The sequence below is a fragment of the Rhynchophorus ferrugineus genome, unplaced genomic scaffold (assembly GCF_030347505.1).
Source record: "Rhynchophorus ferrugineus isolate W39M unplaced genomic scaffold, kcgeb_rfMv2 rfM1, whole genome shotgun sequence".
In the NCBI taxonomy this organism is placed as follows: Eukaryota; Metazoa; Arthropoda; class Insecta; order Coleoptera; family Curculionidae; genus Rhynchophorus; species Rhynchophorus ferrugineus.
In genome coordinates this window covers 74,311,847-74,336,323 of record NW_027472580.1, presented here as the reverse complement: position 1 = coordinate 74,336,323, position 24,477 = coordinate 74,311,847, and the positions used below count along the sequence as shown (strand labels likewise).

The window sequence follows — 24,477 nt, the reverse complement described above, 5'->3', positions numbered from 1 at the left end:
ATAATTCTTCCTAGATTTTGTTGTATGTTTTTATAAATTGTATTCTTTTAAAAGCAATGTCTGGAAATTCCATCAAACCCCTTCGTGGTAAATGTTCCAAATGCTGTTCTTTTGTTGTTAGGATATCAGCAGCATAGAGCAGATATAGAAGTGGTGGCAAGACACTACCCTGTGGAACTCCAGTCGAAATAGTTTTAGGTGTTGAGAATGCCACTTCATGCGAGACTCTAAATTTTCCATCGCAAAGATATGATTCCAGCAGTCGACAGTAGTTGCGCGGTACCAATTTGCTCATTTTGTAAATCAATCCCAAATGCCATACCCGGTCAAAAGCTTGCGAGACCTTCAGAAATATTTCAGGATAGCAGTTCTTTTCTTCGAATGCCTTTCCAACAACCGCTGTCACTCTCTGCATTTGGCCAGTTATCGAATGGTGATTTCGAAATCTAAATTGGAAAACTGGCATTTCTATAAATAGTCTAATACATTTTAACAGCAGTTTCTCAAAGAATGTATTTGTTTTTAATGACATTAATTATTCTTTATGGAGATTGACTGCGGTAGTTTAGTTAGATTTTAGCATCCCATAAAGGTACAGATATATTCCTACGATATAGAGAAACAGAGAAGTTAAATTACTAGTATTTCTTCTGGACGCTTTATTCAAGCTTTAAAACAATAAAAACTTGAAAACTATTCACTTAGATCCGAAAATACGAGCTGCTCTAACGGAAACAGTGGGAATTTATACGGCCCTATATAAACAAGAACTAATTCAATTAAATTTCGGCAAAATTTGATACCTTAACGCTTCAGATTTTCTATAATACGGAAAATATGTCCAGAATATTGCAGCGAACCAGGGAAAATTGGGAATTTATGCGGGTAAATATTGCCGTTTCGCGCGCCAAGCACCGTTCAAGCGTTATCCTAAGTAATTTACGTGTGGAATTGGAGAGCGCGGAGAGAGACTTCATTAAAATTCGTTTATCTGGTGCAAACGGTTGCGATTTCGCCTAATCATACAACCGTTATAACTTTGCTTCATCCGATGCAGGACCGCTAACGATGCAGCCACTGTCCCTCGACGCTTCCACCACTGCCTCCGACTTTCCCCTCGCCGCATTGACAATTCTCTTGACGCGTTAATTCGTTTAGTTTTAATTAAAAGCGTAGCGGCCCTTGTTCCGTTCACCTTTGCTTCGACGACTAGTTTGCGGATGATTTTATTCGATTTGTCTGGTTTTTACAATGAACGTAATTGGCGTGGTCCTAATGTCGCATCTGGGCAGCAGGTGAAAAGTGTTAAATATTAATAAATGAAGTTTTATCGCCATTTTATATCTGATTATGGAATTGTAATACAGTTTATATAAGAAATTATATTATCGATTATTTATGGGAACAATACAGACTAGACTTTTTAATAATGTTAGAGCTGTATACTGTCTGTGGAGGGCTACCAGAAATCTAAAATGTTCCATCATGCAAGTGTATGTGATAAATATGACACTGGGAGCTGGGTCAGAGATAATCAGAAGAAGACTACAAGATTTACAGACCGCCTTGAGAGGATGTTTAAACCCTCAGAATAGATGTTGTTACATGATGACCCTTCGTCATTGGACAGGAAAGGATAAAAATTTTATTTCTCACTGTGGCTTAAGTCATTAATCAAAAATTATATAAAAGTAAAAAGGCTCCTATTTTTGCCAGAAAAATATTAAAGGATCCTAAGTTACAAACTAATTTATTTTTGTTCTGATGTACTTGCACTAATACACAGGCAAGGAGAGTGCAGGATTAATACATTAGTATGTATTGCCCAAATTAAAATAAAACTAATCTACTTAAGCTAAAGTTAAGAATACACTTTAACTATAAACAGGTTCGTGTGGTTTGGTTCGCTTCAATCTTATGATCACATGCGTGTGGTCCAGTAGCTGTATTGCTACCACGTTGATTGATACCTGTGATTTAGCAACTTTATTTCATATTTTAGGGTAAAATCTTGGATCGTGTAAAATTTTTTGGTTTCGCAGCGACAAGCATTGGTAATTAATCGTAGAACTTTGTTTTGGGTGAGTTAGATTACTGTTGGTTTGATGTTTTAGTGCACCTCATAGTTCCAAATAGGCTTTATGATTGATTGATAAACCAATCTCTTTATCTTTATTTCAAATTGAGAGTTTTCTTTGAGTCTAATCTGCTCAGCTTTTGTCTAACATAATGCTTCCAATTTAGCCTACCATCGAGATATATTCCGTGATATTTAGCTGATTCAACATGAGGAATCGGGCATCCGTCAGGTGATATAATTAGGTAGGAAAAATATTAAAAGATCCTCCAAGCAAAAATCTAATAAAGATGATCAAGTTAGTAAATGCTTCATTTAGTACGTGTATTATCTATTATTCATAGTATGTACCACAACTGTGGAAGGTGGCTTAAATAATTATGATTCCTAAACTAGGAAAGTTACCTCATATAAACAGGCAATATCACAATTGCTGTAAATGTCTATATTATTTAAAAAACTTCTATAGAAAAGGAAAAAAATAATCATTGGGCAACACAACAATCCACATTTGATAAGATTCACAAAATAACCAGCGTCGTAGAAAATGTTCTGGAGGAAACGAAGTTTTGATTTGAAGTTATTTTAGATGTTGCTAAAGCTTTTAATAAATTTTAGAATGAGGGTATAACCTATAAAATTAAATTCCTTCTCCTTAACTAACGTTAAACTTTTTTGCATTATTTATAGATTTACACTTATAACTTTTTTTGAACTTAACTGAAATTGCCGTTATAACAGGTCAATTAAAAAGTCCCCGGCCTACCATTGTAAAACACATTTTTTGGCAAAATTAGTTTTTTTTATTTAACATAATTCTCTTCAAGGGTCATACCCTGATTATAGCGACCCTCCAATATTTCGATACCATTTTTGTAGTACGATTTGTCCTTTTCTTCAAAATAGGCCTCAGTTCCGGCGATCACCTCTTCATTTGACGAAAATGTGTGCCCTCCAAGCATTCTTTTGAGATATGAGAACAGGAAATAGTCACTGGGATCCAGATCTGAAGAATACAGTGTATGAGGAAGTAACTCGAAGTCCAATTCATGAAATTTTTCTATCGTTTTCACTGACTTGTGACACGTTGCATTGTCTTGGTATAGCAGCACTTTTTTTTCCTGCAAATGCAAATGCAATTATACAATCAATGCAAATCAAGCAGTTCAATAACGCTATGTAATTGTCGCTGTTGATGGTCCTTCCTTTTCCAAGGTAGTCAATGAAAATTACTTCATGCGCATCCAAAAATACAAACTCCATAATCTTGACAGCCGACTGTAGCGTTTTCCCACGCTTTGAAGCGGGTGCACCGTGTGCAGTCCACCCGGATGACTGTCTATAGGACTTCGTAGTGAAAAAACTCGAGATTACGCTCGATCATCTTCAAATACTGCTCTGAGTCATCAACTCGCCGTTGTTTTTTGTCAAAAGTGAGCTCGCGGGGCACCCAGTTTGCACACAACTTTCTCATACCCCAATATTCATGACTGATATGTTTCACACGTTCAGTTAATATTTTTAGAGTGTCTGCTATTTCATTCAATTTCAATTTACAGTCATTCAAAATCATTTTGTTTTTTTTAATGTTTTCGTCGGTAAAAACCACTTTTAGGCGTCCACTGCGTTCACCGTCTTCGGTGCTTATTTCACCATGTCTAAACTCATCATAGAATTTTTTCCCGTCGGAAAGCAATATCTTATCAACACGCGAAATAAATTTTTATCAATTTTTGATCACTAATGATCCGACACAAAATTTATAGACGCACATTTTGAAGGTTAGGGCTAACTAAAAAATATATGTATTTAATTCTAGTAACGCTATCTATGTGTCAGGCTGGGGACTTCTCAATTGACTTGTTAAAATACAGTGGTTAAGTTACTGAAAGGTTTCCATACTTTTAAAATGGAAATACCAAAAGGCATTTCAGTAATATTTTAACATTGTGATTAAATAGTTAAATAAAAATTTGTACTACCAAACCATTGCTCGTTTTATTTCAGAAAATTTCGATATTAAAGTTATATCATGCCAGTCATGCGCGTTGAGTCATTTACGGTCTAAAAGTGAATCACTTATAATAAAAATGTGTGAAACAGACCACTGTCGAAGATCGGTGCAACCTTTCTAAAAGATTATAGAGCCTTCATTGATGCCAAAGAAGGCAACTATCAGTTCGACAGTCTATTATAGAACAGACAGAAGATTTAAACAGACTATTAAAAATTGTCAATGGATAAGGCGTTTTCCTCCATCGCAACAGAGATATCTTGTTGGCTGGGAATACTTGAAGCCCTGATGCCTTGATTCCAGTCTATAATATAATACTGGATGCAGTGTTTAGCCTAGATATCTCGAAAATTTTACAATGATGGAATTGCCCTTAGTTTATAGTAAAATAATATACATAGTTCAAATATGTTTAATTAAATTAGGACAAAATTGTGATTATCTTACAATATTTATTTTGTAACAGTTTTAAGCTAATCAGTTTCGCGCAAAAAATCCGAGCTAGGTGTATTTTCAATACAATCGACCTATTTACAAACCCGCTTTAACCGTAATTGCCACAGATAAACCACGTGTAGCTTAAAAACACTTAAGCGATTGAAAAACAAAATTTAATCAAGGAAAAGGTAAAGAACGATTCTTCACCTTCGTATGTTTTAAGTAACTCTAATATGTACACACGTTTTAACTGAAATCAAACAATTCAGTTAAGGAATTAGAGTACTTTGTTGATATAATTAATAAATTGTGTCTTAGTTTAATTAAATTCGTATAGCGTTTTCAAAGAAAAATTCAGATGTTTATAATGTTTTAAAGAAACGATTCAACATATGAACTTGAATCTCGACATCTCAATTCAATATACTTTTTCAGAGATTATTCGTTTAATTTTATTTTTTAATTTGGTCCACCTCTTATAATAAGGATCACTAATCGTAACGTTTTCGCAAATGTTTTAGTAAAATTATTTCGGAATATAATACAAAAGTAATAAAGTGAATTACTAAATAATGATGCTATGTTCTTTTCAGCCAGATATATTCTTCACTAATGTATGTATAATTTCTTAGTTCCTTTATAGTGCAAAAAATAATACTTGAGTAAAAAATGAAGTGCGTGAAATAAGCAATGTATTTATTTTATTTTTTTTATCTTTGGAAATAAATAACATAAAATATTAACAATTTAAAAATGGCAATATTAAACAATAATATTTTATACAACTTTATCGAAAACTTTTTCAAAACGTTATGCCCACCCAAGTGAAGTTGCATCAATCTGAGCAGGTGACATTCAAAACCCTCTATGTCAAACATGTATGCTGGTTTCCGCAAAACTTCCCATTCCAGCTGGAATGGGAGGTTTTATGGAATGGAACTGGAAACAACATCAAAAGGTAACGACGTCATAAACTCAATATCGAAATATTTTGAGAAACAATATTATGTCGGATAAACTCTTTGCCCTCTGTATTGATGGCACTCCGGCAATGTTGGGAACCCGTTTCAGCCTAGAGAGGTTAGTGAAACAGAAAATCTTAAGGTAATAACAACGCGCCGTAGAATACATCGTCAGGCGTTAGCTTCTAAGACTCTTCCTGGATAAATTAATCATACACTGCAAATGGCTATAAAAGTTTAAAACGTTATCAAACTGTGACTAACAATCAACTTTAGATACACGCCTTTTTTAAAATATTGTATATCGAAAAGGGCTCTGACCATGAAGCACTTCTCTTTCACACAGAAGTTCGATGGCTATCGAAAGGTAATATTTTGGGAAGATAATATGAACTGAGGGCTCTAGTTGAGATTTTTCTGGTTGACCAAGAATTGGTACTGTTCATATCTTGAAATAGTTTACTAATCCGGCATGTAGATAAATTTAGCTTACCTTGTGAATATTTTCACATACTTTAATAAATATGCAAGATTCCAGAAATAAACATTTAGAAAACGTCGCAAATATATTAATTTTTGAAGATAAATTTCGCGCTTTTTTGTTCAGTTGTGGTTACGTAAAAAGCACTTGTAGAAGACAAAAAGTATGACACCAATAAAGCAAATATACAAGAAAAAATCAAGATTCTTTTTCAAATATTGATTGATGAATTCAATCATTACTTCCCATAATATCGATCGAGGAATACGTAACTGACGCTGGCGAAGTTACTGAAGGGATACAGGAAAAACTCATTGAATCGAAATCATCTAAATCGTTTCGGTATAAAAAGTAAAAAAATCTTATACTAAATTTAGAGAAATCGACTTACGCTATTTCTCAACAACTTATTTATGTGAACAAGGATTCTCTGCTTTATAGGTAATAAAATAACAAGGCGAGGGGACTTTTAGAAGTAAGTAATGATTTGCGTGTAACTTTAAGTAACATTAGTAGGACCAGGAAATAGTAGAAGATGCAAGTTTAGTAATCATATTAATATAAAATTAAACAAGATTTGCCTAAAAATATTATTATTTCTCTATACCTAATTTTCTATTGAGTTATTAATTAAAGTTTCAATTTGATTACTACAGTTTTTGGAATACCTATATAGTGGTCCATACTAACAAGGAAAATATAAAAGTGGTACTTGACCATGAAGAAGTTGGGAAACACTGATGTAGAGAACTGCCAAAACTACTGAACTTAACAGTAAGGTTAGGTTGCTTACCAGTTATTTATATATTCGTACCTCCTATTTTCATCAATAGATAGCAATCGTCACGTAACGTAAGCCTTAGTATAACATGATGAATTTAATTAGATCAAAATAGAATCTTAATCATAAAAACTACCATATAAATATTATTTTCCAATTAAATTCAATTCATTTATGTTTTCAAAGAATTGCACGATGACCTAGAAATCAAATGCATTTGCGAAGTTATCCAGGATTTCACCTTAAAACACGAAAGAAGATTACTGAATAGTACTAACGTGAAAGCAATACAACTACTGGACAAAGCACAGGATATCAGAAGATTGAAGCGAACCAAACCATACGAACTTATATATAAAGTATACCTTTAGTGTAAACTATAGCTTAAGTTACTATAAGTTTGTAATTGAGGAATACATATTGATGTATTTATCTCGAACTCGTCTTGCTTGCGAATTAATCCAAGTGGAAATGAATTTTTTTATTATTTAATTATTACATTCTTACTAGTCGTTTCCGACTAACCCACAATGTCTTTATGATAACTTAAATCTAGGTATATAACTAGGAGGACCTATCGACCCTATCTCAGTCTCTGATGAAATAAAGGTGAATACATGTTATTGCTGTATTTTTAATTAACTGAACCTCACTACACAACATTACATAAGATCAGATAGTTTGAAATTTTGAGTTTGTGTCCCGTTTTGTGGTATCCAAAAGTTGAAAATCAGTATTCTCATGAGAATGTAGTCTTTCCTCATACCCCCTTGTAATTCCCTTGATTTCTTGACTAACTGTGTGTATCTGAATGTCTTGATGTAGGTATTTCATCCTGTAGAATTTGGGTGCACCCACAATACTCCTCAGAACCTACTCCTTGCGGAACATCCCCATAATTTGAATCCATATGTCCATATAGGTCCAGAATTTGTTTATATAACAGCAATTTATTATGTGCTGATAATTATGATTTTCATCCAATTAGTCAATACATTTTCCTATATTTCAATTCCAGTTCTTTTCTTTTCTTCTTTATATGTTCTTCCAGCGAAGAACTTTTATTTAGTGTTGTTGCTATACGGAATGATAGTATTATTTAATGTTATTGGTGCTTGTACAGTCTGATTGTAGGTGAATTAAGTGCACATGTACACATTTACTTTCGTTAATTTTTATTTTCCAAGCTTGTTAATTATTTATATTATCACTTGCCTGTTATGATTTTCATGTGGCTTCTTCACTATTGTCTCCGACGACAGCTATAATCGCAGTATCATCAGCAAATGTAGCCATTGTAATATTCTCCATTAGTGGTATATTACAAGTATAAAGTAGATAAAGCATTGGCCCAAGCATAGTTCTTTGTGTTAGACCTGCTTTAACTTTTTTAATTGTAGAGTTAGCTTCTCCTTGTTTAACTCTAACTATTCTTGCTATAATGTACGATTTTAGTAGTTCGGTGCGTTGTTTTGGTAAAGTGTTCTCATTTTATGATTATTATTTCAATTTATGAATAAGGCCTTCGTGTCAAACCTTATCGAAGGCTTATACACACCTAAGAATATAGGTGAGCATACTATTTTACTTTCGTAGGCTTTTTCAATAACATCTGTTATTCTGGAGAAAAAGGCAATTCTTGAATGCTTATTAATAAACCCAAACTGGTGTGTTGTTATTAGGTTTTTTCTCTCTGTGATCGGTTTTATTATTTTCAGCAGGAGTTTTTCTAAAACCTTAGATATTTCTGGCAGCAGTGATATAGGTATACAGGCTTTTATTTCGTTGGGTAAAATGAAATGTAGTATTAAATTAACTTATAATTAAGATTATACTAAGCATGTCTAAAAAAGATATTATCAAAAAAAAATTTAAATAAAAGGAGTAATCTCTAGCGAATAATCACATTTCCGATATACTCTTTATCCCATTATGCTGAATTAATATCCGTAACTTTATTAAAGCTTTATTAAATCTAATGCAGATCTTCTCTCCTGACTTTCAACACCAGAAAACTTTCAGTTTCAGCCTCGGCTCATCGCCGCCCTTTCTCCGGCGGCATCGCCTCACCCCCGCCCACCACCTCGTCGCTCCTAAATAGAAAAGATAATATGCTATAATTTCGTTTCGAGAATTAGATCATTCATATATTTAATTAATTCAAAGCCGCTTAGTCAGCTCTTTAGCCGGGGTTCCGTTCGTATCCCCCCTTCTCTCTCTATCTCTCGCTCTTGTCCGTTCTTTTATACGTCGCCACGTCTTCAGAGATCTTCCCTTAATATCCATATTAGGATAGCAGACGGCTTTCCCATTCACGGGGCGAGATTTTGAATTGAAACGATTTAGAGAAGATATTAGCACCTTTTGTAAAGTTATCCGTCGCCCTTCAAGGTATGCGCGCTCACTTTTCGAGATTTAATTTCGAGGTTGGCGGCCTTCCCGTTCGATTTTCTCGCCAGCGGATCGGCTGCATAAGGGCAGATTATCTAAGGGCATAATGGAAATCCTATTATAAAGGACTGGCTGGAGATTAAAATGCACGTTTGCGTCTGAAGGAAAAATATCAGTAAATTCGTCGTCTTTCGAAGGAAATGTTGTAAATGAGCTCATTATGTACAATGTATTTTCCTATTCTACTAAAAAAATACATTTTTGTTAAAAATATTAAAATCTAGACTGAACACACGTTAAAAAACATTATTAGGAATATTTTATTGTTGAAAATAAGAAAAAAATGTAGTCGGCTTCTAGGGTAACTATTTGATCCCAGTTCGGCACCGAATGTGTTAAGCTAAAGTTAAGATGACCACTTATACATTAAATAAGTTCGTGTGGTTTGGTTCGCTTCAATCCTCTGATAATCTGAGTATTATACAGTGAATTGCTTCCACGTTGCTAAGAACTGGCAACCTTATTTCATGTATTAAGGCAAAATCTGGGATGACTTTTTATATTTATTTGATTTCGAGATCACCGTGCAGCTCTTATTTGGTTATATAGCAACCATTGGTAATTAATCGTATAACATTATTTTGGGTGCGTTGGATTACTGGTTTGATGTTTTAGTGCAACTCCATATTTGCACTCCATAGGTCCAAGATGATTTTAGTACTGACTGGGATATCAGCAGTTTAGAACAGATTCATTAGTGGTCTCTATCTCTCTCTCTTTCTCTTCCTCTATCTATATTTCGCTCTTGTCAGTTTTATTATGCGTCGCCACGTTTTCGGAGATCTTCCATTAATATCCAAATTAGTAAATCTAATTATAAAAGGCTGACTGGATAATAAAATGCACGTTTGCTTTTGAACAAAAAATGGCGGTAAATTCGCCTCTAGAACGAAATTATTGTAGAAGTTGTATGGTTGTCTAAAAAGCACCAGAAGGATCGCAAAGTCTCCTTACAAAATAATTATAATGAATGAATCTGAAATAATTTGAAATTTACCAAGTTTCATTTGAATAAAAATGTAAATATTATAATAGTGGGAAAAACCGAGGGAATGTATTGATAATTGTGGCTCATAAAATATTTAATTGTAATTATTCGGTTATAATACATTTGAAATATGGTAGTACAATCACCAATAATAACTTATCACCAAAAATTATATAGATTTGGAATTATATCTTAAAAGATGATGCACTGATTTTAATGTAGCGTTACCGATCATTCTAATAGTATCAAAATGCATGTATTTTAGCTCATAACAATTCTAACAGTTTGCGGACGCCAATTTGTAATCTACTCTATTCTATCCCCCCAGAAAATGCGAATGTATGTTATGTAATACGTCTCTGACTATCCGGCCATCTGGTTTGCTTTGGAAACCTGAATGGCGAGTGTGTGAGACGTGTTGGTCTGTTTTTTGATAAATAAGAATCCTCTGTGTCCTTTTGTATCACTGTCCAATACGTTGCCTCTTCTTTCCGTAATATAAAACATTTTTTAAATAAGGTAAGAGCTTGTTTGTTTGAAACCCTTTCACAAATTTTGCTGACACAGGCGGTAGTATTCCGGGGATATCAAAAGGCTGTTCTGCTTGAATTTGTAGGAATGTTCGTCGTATCGGTCGGTCGGTCGAAACGTGTGGCTGCCGCTGCGGTTATCTATCAGAACACTCACTACTATTTTTGGAAGGAATTTGCACGGGAACTAAAAACACTGGTTGAATCAAAGTTGTTTATTTTAACTTGCGATTGATACATGTGGTCGATGGGAGGATTGACAGGATATTAGGTTAAGGTGAAGGAAGTACGGTAGCGCTATGGAAGTGGTACTGTTACAGGGTGACGGTGATAAGAAAAGAGAGCGAGACGTCGTCGTGATGGCCTTTTATACTCCAGAACTGCATGGTACCAATCCACCGGCGTTGCCAACCTTTGTAGTTGTTGATGGTGAATTGGTGGTGGCCTAAAGGGTCGTGGCGGTCGCCACATAACTCCCCTCCTAGTGGAACAGCCGTGGAACGTACCTATATGTGGTGCAAGTTCCGGAATGCACCCACAATCACGCAAACAAACGCCCGTTGACTGCTGATGAGATGGGGATCCCAACCTGAGCGAGGAGTTTTACGGGATCAGCTGCCATCGGAGTTGTAGCAGGACGTCGTTCGTCTTGAGGCGTTTAGCTTTGTTTGAGGGTACCTGTAAATGTGTTACGTGTCCCGTTTCGTGATGCGAGGGTGCTCATGTGTTGCTGGTATACATGATGGGCTTCTGTGGTTTTCGTCCATCAGGCTAGTCTCGTGGGATGTCGTCGACCACGTGATGTTGATGAGTTCCGTTCCTCGTGCTATCCTTCCATGCACGTGTCAAGCACCTGTCGAGTGGCTTATGTTGAGTTGATTTACCTGTTAGGCACTTTGATCACGTCGGGGTCACCAATTGTAGGAATGTTCGTCGTATCGGTCGGTCGGTCGAAACGTGTGGCTGCCGCTGCGGTTATCTATCACAACACTCACTACTATTTTTGGAAGGAATTTGCACGGGAACTAAAAACACTGGTTGAATCAAAGTTGTTTATTTTAACTTGCGATTGATACATGTGGTCGATGGGAGGATTGACAGGATATTAGGTTAAGGTGAAGGAAGTACGGTAGCGCTGTGGAAGTGGTACTGTTACAGGGGGACGGTGATAAGAAAAGAGAGCGAGACGTCGTCGTGATGGCCTTTTATACTCCAGAACTGCATGGTACCAATCCACCGGCGTTGCCAACCTTTGTAGTTGTTGATGGTGAATTGGTGGTGGCCTAAAGGGTCGTGGCGGTCGCCACAAATTGTTTTAATTAACCGGAAAAAAATGAATCATCAGGACAAAAGACAGGTTGATTTTGGATTAGCAATTGATACGCAAATACTTAAAGCATATCTTAATGTATCATTATACAAGAATTAAGGTCACAAAAGGAGGATCGAAGGTGCTCAATAACCCCTACTCATAAACAATTCCAAACAAGAAACATTCAATGCATGAAAAACACCATTTGTCCGCGAATTCCTAGTACATGCATCACAGTTCGAAGTGCAAGGCCCCACCTAAGGCGGACTGAAGTTGCTGTGAACTAACATAGTCTACTGGAATTTGGACAGAATCTTGCTATTCAATGTGAACGGCTACCAAAGGCGGATTGCAGTAACTCAGTTTCTTAGCCGTAAGTTATTGGAATATGGAGCCAAATTTGGGAAAACCGTTCCTTATAAGGGTACCATGGAAACTTGGGTAGTAACAGTGCCATTTCGAAGATATTCAAAGGCAAACTGGCGGACGAAATTCAACTTTTTTCAACTCTAAGCGCTCTAGATAGAATACAACCACGTATATTGCAATTCTCTTGATTTCTTGACCGAATGTGGGTATCTGAAGGTCTCGATGTAGGTAGTATTATAGTATTATAATATTCCCTGTAGTATTATAGTAAAAATTTATATTTTGTTTCTGTTACTCTTTGCAGAACATCCCCATCATTGAACTCCGTATGTTCATATAGGTTTCAGTATTTGCTTATAAAACAGCAATTTATTATATACTGATAATTGTGATTTTCTTCCAATTAGCCAATACATTCTCCTATATTTCAATTTCAGTTTTTTTTGTTTTCTTCATTGTATGTTCCTTCCAGCGAAGTTTTGCCTCAAAATTCATTCCGAGATATTTAGCGTTATTGCTATATAGAATGACAGTATTATTAAATGTCATTGGTGCTTGTACGCTCTGATTATGTGTCAATTAACGGTACATGCACAGATTTACTACCGTTAAGTTTAATTTTCCAAGCTTGTGTCCATTTATTTATATTGTTACTTGCCTGTTGTAATTTTCATATAGCTTCTTCACTATTGTCTCCGACAGCTATAATCGCAGTATCATCAGCAAATGTAGCTATTATAATATTCTACATTTGTGGTATATCACAGATGTAGAGTAAATAAAGCATTGACCCAGTACACTTTCTTGTGTTACATCTGCTTTAGCTTTTTTAATTGTAAAGTAAGCTTGTTCTTGTTTAACTCTAAATACTCTTGCTGTAATATACGATTTTAGTAGTTCGGTGCGTTGTTTTGGTAACATTTTCATGCCAAACCTTATCGAATATTTGTGCTACATCTAAGAATATAGCTGAGCATACTTTTTTACTTTCATAGGCCTTTTCAATAACACCTGTTATTTTGTGGACCTGGTCAATTGCTGAATGCTTGTTAATAAATCCAAACTGGTGTGTTGGAATTAGATCTTTTATCTCTACGATGGGTTTTGTCCTTTTCAACAGAAGTTTTTCAAAAACTTTTAATAATACTGCAGCAGTGATACAGGTCTATTATTTTGTTTGCTATAAATGAAATTGATTAATAAATTAATTTACAATTAGGATTTATTAAGATTGTGCTAAGCATATCTAATATGATCGCATTTTCGATATACTCTTTATCCTATTATGCTGAATTAATATCCGTAATTTTATTAAAGCTTCATTAAATCTTATGCAGATCTCTTCTACTGATTTTCAATACTAGAAAACTTTCAGTTTCAGCCTCGGCAATTCGCCGCCCTTTCTCCGGTGGCATAGCTTCCCCGCCCACTCTCAAGGGCTCAAGGGAAGGTGCTCAATAACCCCTAGTCATTAACTATTCCAAATAAGAAATATTCAAGCCTTGGAAAACACCTTTTGTCCGTAAACTGTTGGTACATGCATCACAGTTCAAGATGTGCCTAAGGTTCCACTAAAGGCGGTACTGAAGTTGCTTTAAATTAATATAGTCTACTGGAATTTGGACAGAAGCTTGCAGTTGAAAGGTGAACGACCTCCAAAGGCGAATTGCAGTAGCTCAGTTTCCTAGCCGTAGGCTGTTGGAATATGGAATCAAATTTAGGAAAACCGTTCCTTAGAGTGGTACCATTGAAACTTGGGTAATAACATATATTCAAAGGCAAACTGGCGGTGGAAAGTACAATCAATAATCAAAACAACTTTACAACTTTCAACTTTTTTATTTCTAACAGCCCCAATTGGAATAGCGACCACGTGTATCCCTGCGGTCGTTTCTTTAGGAGGGAAATGTTACTTAATACGGCCTTGACGCTCAGTAATAAATTCAATATACGGGTGGGTCTGTCTTCTAATAGATAAGAACACTCAGTGTCGAATTTTATCGCCGCCCAACAAGTCGCGTTTTCTTTGCGTAAATTAATACAGTCTTTTAATAAAGTAATAGGTTTTTTGTAATAACCTTTTTTTATATGGCTATTTATAAATCTATTTTTGTTCTTTTTAAATGATACACGATTTATTTTGCCATATTTATGACATGCTTATTGTATAGTGTATACGAGTTTTTATTTATATATTTTATTCATAATATTTCATTATTTGAGAATCTCCAAGCGTAACTAAAAAACGATTACATTACAACATTAATATTAAACATTAGTAATAATCGATCTTAACTTATTAGTAAAATATTAGTATCAGTAGATAAGCATGAAATTAATCTTTTATTTAGATTTTCTGGTGTAGATATTATTGTTTATATTTACATAGTATGTATACAGGAAATGTGATTGATATAACATAATAACTTGGCAACTCAACTAAGTTTATTTTTATATGAGGTCATTGTATTATAACATATCTCGTAAATTGTTATATTCTGCGTCGCGTTTTATTTTTATCTGAATACTATTACAGTGAGTTCAATAAAAATCGAATTTGGTCATTTAGCAACAAAATAACTATATGCAGAATTTAACAGTGCCGCAGAAGAAAGTTGAATATCAATTGTTGGATTTTTCATAGTGTTACAACACTTTTTAAAATTAAATCTAATATAGTAAGACATTTTGAGAAACAAAATTTTCTCTACGTAGGCTAAAATTAACAACCTTAGTGGTTGATGGAATGAAATATGAACATGTATAATATCTTATTCATAATTCTAAATTTAATTAGAGGAACAACACCGCGATAATAGTGCATAAAATTAATAAATGAAGATCTTATACGTCTATATTATGTTTCGTAAAATATGTGTTGTTTCCTTCTAGAATTCGACTAATTTTCATTAGCGCTAATTTGTGCAATGATCAAGGCTTATTACACTCACATAAGAAATTTTATATGGACATAACCTTCACTCGAAACTCACCCTTTGCTGAATGTTGCATATAGAATATCATCTATTCAGATAGTTCTCTTATATGACTTATCTTATATGTGATATATAGTCGGCATAAATTATTATATATGTGCTCATTGTATTACAACATATCTCGTAAATTGTTATATTCTGCGTCGCGTTTTGTTCTTATCTGAATGCTATTAAAGTGTGTAGTAAAGTTTAAAAATTGAATATGGTTATTTAGCAATAAAATAACTACATACAGAAGCTAACAGTGCCGCAGAAGAAGGATATCAGCAGGATATCAATTGTTAATGTTCACTTAGATTTTTCATAGTGTTACAACACTTTTTTTAAATTAAATCTAATTTAGCAAGACATTTTGAGAAACACAATTTTCTCTACGTAAGTTGAAATTAGAATATACCTTAGTAGTTTATGGAATGAAACATGAATATATTTAATATTTTATTCATATTTAGTGTAAGATGGAACTAATTAAAAAAATCCAATAATAAAAGTGTTGTCATTGGCAATAACTTGTTTTTTTTCAATTTTAATTATTTTGTCAAGTCATTTGTGTAAAGTTCCGTGTTTGTATTTCAAACACTCCATAGCAAAATGAATTTTGTTTTAGAAGACATGAACTAACTTAATTCATCTCATTTTCTCATTTAGGATTGCAATATATTATTATTTAATTTTGTGTCAAAAAATCCTTTTATTTTTCGTCATCCCTAGCTGCCATACTGAGTTTCCCTAGTTATAAATACTTTCGTTCTACGCAATTTTTTTCTGTTATAAAACAATTCAATACAATATTCTGCAGCTGATGTTTTTTGGAGAATTTTTTTAACAGACTTGTAGAAATTTCAAGGCTTTTCTTTGAATATAGAAATAAGACGGCGATATAATAGCCAAATTCAATAAAAGAACAAGATGAGGCATCCATGTTTGTACGACTAATATTAATATGTATAAAGGAACTTTTACAGATAAATAGATTCTCTCGATGATAAGTTAAATTCAAACTTTAGTAGCATTATTTTAGCAATATTTACCTCTTCTGCTATTATTCCTTCTAAAAACCCGTCGGCCTGCAAAATTACTAATTAAAGCCCGTGCGGTTTTACAGTATCACAACACCGTAATTTTCATCGACGCTATTACACTGATGCGAAACGATCGCTTAAACAATCGTTTCATTCCGCGAACGGACTTCTTCATTCAAACTAATCAGCTTAAAACGGCAAATACCGCATCCGAACTGAGATTATTCGAAAAACCAATAACAGCTCGTTCAATTTGACTACAACGGCACCATTTGCGATCTTGTTTTAGCATTAATTGGCATAGATAAACGGCGCGCGGTTTACAAACACTCAAATGTTGGAAAAATAAAAATAGATCGAGAGGAAAACAAAAATAAAATGCTGCACAGATTCGCGGTTATTTCATTTTATGGTACGCGTTTATACAGCGAATCGTTTCGGAATTGAATTGCAACGTTTAAACCGTATGAATCTAGAACAATTGTCGATATATTAAAAATAAAAGGTTGAACAATACAGTGAAACCTTAAACTAACAAAATCTGATAAACGAATATTTCTTAATATATATGAGGGCAGTATTAGGGTAAACTGATTTGAGACATCCAAAAATAGTAGTTATACCTGTCTATAATATGCGTCCAAATTCAGTGTTATTTTCAAGTGTAAGTTAATGGGAATAAAAAATAGACAAAAATTTCGTAAATTGTGATGCGCAAAAAATGTTCACTTGCTTTTTATTCCTCAAATCCTGTACTTCTGATCGTTATTTCAGAATAATATACTGTGACGAATATTCAGATTTGAAACACATTTATATGGGTGTACCATGATGTAGTGTACTGGATACAATATTATATTTATTCTAATATATTCGTAAACATTAAGGAGCATCAAAATTTGATGACGATACTGCCCTACTAGCTACAAGTTACCATATTGATACTGTAAATAGAATATCAACAGATACTTTATCACTTTTTGGACAAAAAGTAGACTAGACCGGACTCAAAATCATACAAATGTTCTGGTTCCGACTCGGCTCGGCATCGACTTCAAATTGACCAGTTGGTAGTAGTTAAAATATTATTGTAAATATATATATATATATATATATATATATATATATATATATATATATATATATAAATTTATATATATTACGCAGTTATTTTATTAAATATTACAATGGGTAGACCAAGTAAAGGTGCAGCTCGTATGAGAATAAATAGGAATAAAAAACAATGATTGAAAATAAGGAACGCTTCAGGCGCCGGGGCCCGCTACGTAGTCTAGGTGATTTGACATATGCTCTAACCAAACAATAACAACAAAAATTTAATGCCTCAGTCACACGACCTCCGCGTGTGAGCTGAACACTACCCACCATTGCCGTTACACCATAGAAGCCGTTGACTGCGATATTTCTACGACTTGCCATATGATAAGGTTGGTGTTTAATAAGCAAACGGAATGGCCTTTAAAATAACATTATCACCCAAATATTTGATTATTTTAGATAAAAGATGTGTGAAAACTTTGTATCTTTTTGAAATTTAAGGTTTTTCCTCAATTTCTACGGTTTTTGCCATCTAATCCTGACTTAGTTAAAGGGGACCACCTCGGAAGTGTACTCTGTCGAACAAAAAAACGAATTTTGAAAATTGGTCCATAATTGATGGAGAAATCAGCGGACATACATTTAAAAAAATATATACAGCCGAACATAGAACTTTCTCTTTTTTTGAAGTCGGTTAATAAATAAGAAATTACTTATACCAAAAACAAAAAAAAATTAACATGTTATATCTGTCACTAAATTTCCTTGTTTAGTCTTTAATTGATATCCGCCTTTTCCTGTCCAAAATATTAATGGATATTGCTATTGAAAAAACGGTGATTTTCCTGGATCAGCTGCAACGTGTTATATCTACGTTATATCTGGACGTTTAAATAGGTCGCTCGCTATAACAATTGCAACTTTATTAACAGTTGGTATCTTGTATTTTTCGACATGCTTTCTATATAGTACATTGTCTGGTTTAATGCTAATAACGCACTTATCGTTTTATAATCTATTGGAAATGGTGTTGAACAAGTGCACCAATTTGGATTAACATTATGATTTGGAAAAACGTCGTCATAGTTATCACAATCGCTTTGAGCTTCATCTGCTATATATGGTTGTATCTACAGCGTGTATTAACTTTCACTTTGTCCCTCATAAAATATGTTTTCAACCTTTTGGATCGGTATAAAACTTTAAAAACAAAAATCTTGAGTAAAAACAATTTTGATGGGAAATGTGCCGGCTATTAATAACGTTTTCAGTGGTTTTGGTGATATATTTAACAATTGGAGCGAAACTTTTCCTGATTGGCCGGTTGATTCACCCTTGTACTTAAATACATGACCCATAATTATGTCCATATTGCCTATGAGGACGTGACGAACAGTCCATTTCTGCGTTATATTTGAAAGTGACATGTCTTTGGCTGCTTCAAACTATTAGCTCAGTAAGACGATAATTGTGCTGCTTCCGACTTTCTTTTACATGGGTCCTTGCAACCTGATCTCTTAAATTTATATTATCCGTCAAGTGTTAATATGTAAGTATAATTAATCGAGAGTTACGGACTATTTCAACATTATCTGTACGTCGAGTAATATTTCCTCTTCGTCCTCGATGAGGTAAAATTTTGTTTTAATAAATACAGCAAAACATATTATAAGTTTAAATTCAGGGACCGGATAAATGCTTTAGTGTTATGAGAATTAAGTCCACTTTAACTTGTTCTGATCTTGATCCCAAATTAGCAGCCCGTTTTTAAAATTGGTTTCAATTTTTAACATATTCAATAAATTCTCTATTTTACAATTTTTTACCATTAACAAACATGTATTGAATTAAAAAGTGTAAGGCCTTACTGTACAAAGGTTGAACTATTCAGTATGGCCTTATACAAACCACAAAGCCACAAATAGTCGCTTGTAATAGTGCTTGTAGTCCGGTGATTTGTGGTTACTGAGAAAGTTGTGAACAATTCTTTGAAACAATGTTCATGCACTTCTGCTTGATCAGGCACTAAACATTTTGGAAATTTTATATCAGTCACTAGATTTCGAATATATCATAGTACAACAGTTTCGGAAGCAACTTGCTTCCGTCTTTCGCGACTGAGTGCTTTGACAAAGCGCTAAATAAGGCCAGTTCTAAGCAACAGGTGGCAAAAAACGTTCTGTGGCTTTACATATAGTACAGAAGACACAATTAATTATCCTAACTGATAATGGGTTCGACTCGGCCACACCTTTCTCAAATTATGATGATCAACTTAGGAGCTATCCCAGAAATACAAAAAAACAACTTTTGTGAATCCAGATTACCAACCAATAGGTCATTCAATTACATTATTTCTCAACCTTTAGATCGCTATAAGTTTTCCATTGATGCTCATTCTATTTGTAGTTGACTAAAATTGTACGTTTTATGCCATAGTAGTCCTTAGTTTATACTGCGTGAAGAATCGCGATGGAGAGTTTTCTTATAAGCAATGTGTTGTAGAGCTACTTTAAAACTGTATTTAGAATCATTTGTGAAAAAAACAGTTAACAGGTAAATTTAAACGTGTCCGGCCTACCATAGTAAAACACATGTTTTGGCAAAATTAGTTTTTTTTTATTCAACATAATTCCCTTCAAGGGTGATACACTGATTATATTGACCCTCCAACTCTTCGATACCACTTTTGTAGTACGATTTATACTTTGCATCAAAATAGGCTTTAGTTACGGCGGTCAGCTCTACATTCCACTAAAATTTCTTCCCAGCGAGTATTCTTTCGATATCTGAGAACAGGAAATAATCACTCGGATGTTATATTGTTATATATCGACGCAAATAGCTAGGATTTATTACGCTTGATCATCTTCAAATAATGAAAATCCAAATCATCAACTTGTCATTTAATGTCAATTTAGGAATCAAGATCAATATGATATCTGTATTAGAGATTATATATACGAAATGTATAAAAACAGTAAGTAGTTTTTTCAATCCAAATATAATTTAATGCTATCATTTCAGAGAAAATTGTTGGTATAGAAAGTATCCATAGAAATCCCAAAGATATGCAGCAATTTGAGGGATGTAAAACATCCCTTCATACACTGTTGGCTAATATAGTATTTAAGTGGCATAAAAATAACCCACGAATTGGTTTAATGGAACTTCCAGACATTGCTTACAAAAGAATATAATTTTTAAAAACATACAATAAAATAAAGGAAGAATTATTAATTTGTATATTTAGATGAGACATGGATATTTCAGAATAGAGTCATTCAAGGCAAGATGATAATAAATATATATTACAATATGTAAAGACAACAAAAGTTGATGGAAGAAGGTAAACATTGGAATAAATATCGATTAGGTTTTGATAGTTATAACATTTATTAATAATTCGTTGCAGGCATATAGTTGTTCATGCTGGAAATAGGAATGGTTTAACTCCTGGGCAGAATTAGTGTTTTGTTCTATGTCCAAGGGTGACTACCATGGGGAAATAAACCATGATTTTGAAGTGGTTTGAAAATCATCTTTTAAGGAACTTGGAGGAGCCATTAGTTAATGTTATGGATAATGCACCATATCTTAGTACACTGGTGGAGAAGATGCCAACAAATGCATCAACAGAGGGTGAAATTAAGGAATGGCTTAAAGTACATAAACTAAGACTTGAAGAAACCATGTTAAGGAATGAACTATTTGACATTGTTGCTCTGTAAATATAAATGAAATATTTGAATGCATTTTATGTAATTTGCTTTTTTAGAAATATGCCTGAGAGAAGATAAATGGTAGATCAAATTGCTAAACGTTATGGCTACAGAGTATTATGCCTTCATATCAATGCATATTTAATCCAGTTGAGTTGATATGGGGTATTGTAAAGTATTATTACAATAAGCATTCCGGGCGACGAGGATATTCAAATCAGAACTGTCTCGATTTATAGAAAGAGGCTTTGTCGAAAATAAATCCTTCGTTATGGATTAGGTTCATCTGTTTTTGATAGATTGGGAGTAAACAGCTTAGCTATAGAGTTGATTATTTTTTCTGAATGTGACGGTGATTGAATAAATCTCTATGAATATTGGTTTATGATTTAATGCTGACATTACCAAGATAGGATGATGAAAAAGGTAACTACTAAAGGTCTGTATATAATTAATATACTTTAGCTGTAGAAAATTGTATTATATAGTCTGGAATCTTTATGAACATGTGTGTTATTGTTCAGAATATACATGAACGTTTAGTTAAAACGTATGAGGACAGAAATAATACTAATTGTTTTGCAGAAATGGAAAATGCATTAAGGAGATTGCAGTGATTAAATGTAGTTTTATCAAGAAATATGTATTCAGATAGTAACAGAACAAACTAAGGACAAATAGAGTAATATCAATATGACTTTTTAAGGAAACATTGCATCGAAGGAAACAGGAACTAAGCGTAAAAGGTAAATATAATCTCTAATGAATGTAAAATATATTACCCAAATATACATTTGTTAATTAGGTGGATTAGGCTAAAAAGGATCTAAAACTAAAAAGAGTTGTTGTGGCAATATTGCAACGTTTTGGCGGATCACGTGGGTTCACTGCTATTTTGAATTTACTATATTTGATCTCTAAGGTATTGCTGGGTGGACTCTATCGAGTTAAATTAAAACAAATTTCCTGCTATCTCTCTAAATTCTTTTTAGAAAATTGGTTGAAATGTCAACTACCCAAAATCATGTATATTTGTTGGAAAAATATTTCATAAATCTGACATCCAAATACATTACAGAAGTAATATATTTTAATTAATTAATTACGAGTAGATATCTTTGAGAGAATGAAAATTGATTCTCAAAGCTATGAAGTTGGTTCCTTTGGCATAAAAAAGTTGATAAGATTACTGAGTGCCGGAAGCTTTTCCCTTCTCTAGTTGGAAGCGGGATCTTTAGCACTGTGGAGGATATTAACTGTTCGCCTGTTAATTTCCATTTCCCTGTTTCGATTGGGAGATCGCAGTTTCTACTTGGCTGATTGCATTTTCTGTTGTGATTCTTGAAGGGGTTACGGCAAAGTTGTGCCATTTCGATAGAGCTGATAATTCGAATCGGATTTTATTGTTTATATTTTAATGGATTACAGAACATTTCTATTTAGTACTATCATTCATTTTAGAATATGAAGCAGGTTTCACTGACTACGATAGGCGCGGCTAAGGCCGACTAACAAGTCGGTTACTTGTAAGTTGATATGCTTAATGACTAAGATCGTAGTTCCAAAGTCGCTTTACAGAGTTTCCTCAGTTCTGATTAACTGAGACCTTAATATATAATATAACAAACAATAATACTTGAAATAATCATCAATAAAATCTATGAAACATACTATGAATATAAATATATTTTACGACATTTTGAAATTTGTATGGGTATTTTATTCAATAATGGAAAATATTCTGTTGAAAACTGTTATTTGTTTTAAAATTTTTGTTTAAAAAATGGAGAGATTTTATTTAAAGTATCGTGTTATAGTATATGTATATATTTCAGATATCTATTTTTTAATACAACTCCATATTAAAAACATTTTTAAAGATAATTGCAATAAAAACACTCCATCAATTTGAACAGAAACATGAACAGAATAAAGTCGGTATCTAAAAATATAGTGAAATTTATTCGATTTGTTTTTACAAAGCAATATTTTATTGTTCACTAAACACATTTTATTGTTATATCCAGGTGTGAAACTACAAATAAAACATACTGTGTAAATTGATTTTTTAAATTTATTTCATGTAAATAGAATTATATATATTTAATTGCAAGTATGAAATTAAATATATATTATATAAAAACTCTATTAATATTTATGTAGGTTGGTTTGGAAAAGCAGTGGTGAAGAAAAGAGAATAGCACTAGTGCAATAGGGTTCTGTTGCGAAGTACTACCCCAGAAAATTATAATATTTTCCCGCCAAGCAATAACAATATGAAATAGAATCACTCGAATCATACAATTCATGTGGTACCAACTTTCTCTCCCTTTGACTTATTCCCATCACATATTCCCCCTGTAAATAGTTGATTCTTCAAATTTTGTTGTCTGGAAGTTAGAAACATGTTTTCATTTCATTCATATTGTTTCCTTTCATTCCTTGAAACTAAGCAGTTGGAGCAACATTAACAAAACGTATCTAATATTATTTAATGGCCAATTCAACAGTAACAGTAAGTAATGAATGTTGAAAATGCCATTTTGGCCGATCCAATTAAAGTTTATCTATACAGACTTAATATGTCATTATACTATTATTTTATCCAAGGAAATATCAAAAATCTCGAATTTAAGAGTTCGTTATTGTTACATTAACATTTCGCATGTCTATTAATACTCTCACCGGAGGTGTACAGTATTGGAAACTTTTGCTAATCAGTAGGCGTTATTAAAATAATAGCAAATACTACTAATTCAAAGTACTTGTTGAACATAAAACTATAAAATATCAGAAATATTCAATTTATTTGACACTTTATAATTTACAACTGCTATAAGAAGCGTAATACAGGGGAGAAATAATTTATATGCCTTTTTATGGTACATTCTTCCCGAAGAAATAATATAACAACGAATACCAAATACTACATCTAAATAAATTGTAAAAATCTGTATATTTTACAACCACTTTCCCAAAGCCGTATTCCCGAATAGATATTGTAGAGACGAACGTAGAATTTTAGAATATTCTATTACACGAGTCGTCTTTTACATATAAATCAAACTTCGTTCGCGCTGTGATTGTATGAAAGTCGAAACAGCATATATTACCTCGGAAGATTTGCTTAGGTGAGTCGGTCTGGGGAAAAATGTCGAATATTTCCTTTTATTACGTAATAAATTACGAAGTTCCTCAAATTTAATCATTTTCTTACCCGATATTCCCATTTGCATAAATTAGGTTTCTCTTTGATGTTTCTGAAATAATTTGAT

General features: G+C 33.3%; 1 protein-coding gene across 3 annotated transcripts in view; it reads right to left on the bottom strand.

Moving 5' to 3' along the window:
* LOC143199833 (major facilitator superfamily domain-containing protein 12) overlaps positions 1 to 24,477 on the bottom strand; it is a 236,859-nt gene that overhangs the window by 141,972 nt on the left and 70,410 nt on the right. Inside the window, exon 1 of one of the 3 annotated variants that reach the window (XM_076409969.1) lies at positions 16,431 to 16,672. The exons of the other annotated variants lie outside the window; for them this stretch is intronic. The gene's annotated coding sequence lies outside the window, so the exon portion shown is untranslated. Of the gene's footprint in view, positions 1 to 16,430; positions 16,673 to 24,477 lie in introns of those variants that run through there. 3 annotated transcript variants of the gene reach the window in all.